At 43.4% G+C, this 1,637-nt stretch overlaps 1 pseudogene; it reads left to right on the forward strand.

The window, feature by feature from the left end:
- Positions 1 to 1,002: 1,002 nt before the first annotated feature.
- On the forward strand, positions 1,003 to 1,120 carry LOC126485773 (5S ribosomal RNA; annotated as a pseudogene).
- Positions 1,121 to 1,637: the final 517 nt, after the last annotated feature.

Consider the following 1,637-nt stretch of genomic DNA (forward strand, 5'->3'; position numbering starts at 1 on the left):
GAGGGACTGTAGAAATGTATGATGAGATGAAAGAAATCGTTTAGATACTGAAGGACACGAAAATTTAATTGTAACGGGGGGCTGGACCTCGATAGCAGGAGAAGGAAGAGAAGGAAAAATAGTAGGTGATTATGGACTTGGTCATCAACAAAAGCAAAACGAGGATAATGGAATGTAGTCGAATTAAGTCGGGTGATGCTGAGGGAATTAGATTAGGAAATGAGGCACTTAAATTAGTAAAGGAGTTTTGCTATTTAGGGAGCAAAATAACAGATGATGGTTGAAGTAGAGAGGATATAAAATGTAGACTGGCAATGGCAAGGAAAGCGTTTCTGAAGAAGAGAAATTTGTTAACATCGAGTATAGATTTAAGCGTCAGGAATCGTTTCTGAAAGTATTTGTATGGAGTATAGCCATGTATGGAAGTGAAACATGGACGATAAATAGTTTGGACAAGAAGAGAATAGAAGCTTTCGAAATGTGGTGCTACAGAAGAATGCTGAAGATTAGATGGGTAGATCACATAACTAATGAGGAGGTATTGAATAGGATTGGGGAGAAGAGAAGTTTATGGCACAATTTGACTAGAAGAAGGGATCGTTTGGTATGACATGTTCTGAGGCATCAAGAGATCACCAATTTGGTATTGGAGGGCAGCGTTGAGGGTAAAAATCGTAGAGGGAGACCAAGAGATGAATACACTAAGCAGATTCAGAAGGATGTAGGTTGCAGTAGGTACTGGGAGATGAAGAACCTTGCACAGGATAGAGTAGCATGGAGAGCTGCATCAAACCAGTCTCAGGACTGAAGACCACTACGACAACAACATGGACTGGGTGAAAGGAATGAAAGAGGTAGTCGCCTAGTAGAATTCATCACAGTGCATAATTTAATCTTCGCTAACACTTGGTTTAAGAATCATAAAAGAAGGCTGTATACGAGAAGAGAACTGGAGACACCAGAAGGTTTCAGATTGATTATGTGATGGCTACGCAGAGATTTACCAACGGCCTTGCCGCAGTGGTAACACCGGTTCCCGCCAGATTACCGAATTTAAGCGCTGTCGGGCTGGGATAGCACTCGGATGGGCGACCATCTGGTCTGCCTAGCGCTGTTGGTTAGCGCGGTGTACTCAACTCTTGTGAGGCAAACTGAGGAGCTACTTGATTGAGAAGTAGCGGCTCAGGTCTCGTAAACTGACATACGGCTGGGAGAGCGGTATGCTGATGTGCTGACCACATGCCTCTCCATAGCCGCATCCAGTGGCGCCTGTGGGCTGGGGATGACACGGTGGCCGGTCGGAACAGTTGGGCCTGTTCGGACAGAGTTTAGTTTTTAGTTTACGCTGAGATTTACGAACCAGATTCTAAACTGTAAGACAATTCCAGGGGCAGATGTTAATTCTGACGACAATTTATTGGTTATGAACTGCAGATTAAAACTAAAGAAATTGCAGAAACGTAGGAAATTAAGGAGATGGGACATGGATAAGTTAAAAGAACCAGAGGTTTTTGAGAGTTTCAGAGGGAGCATTAGCCAACAGATAACTAGAACAGGGGTAAGGAATACACTAGAAGACAAAAAAATGGCTCTGAGCACTATGGGACTCAACTGCTGTGGTCATCAGTCCCCTAGAA

This window comes from Schistocerca serialis, chromosome 6 (genome assembly GCF_023864345.2).
Source record: "Schistocerca serialis cubense isolate TAMUIC-IGC-003099 chromosome 6, iqSchSeri2.2, whole genome shotgun sequence".
Taxonomy (NCBI): domain Eukaryota; kingdom Metazoa; phylum Arthropoda; class Insecta; order Orthoptera; family Acrididae; genus Schistocerca; species Schistocerca serialis.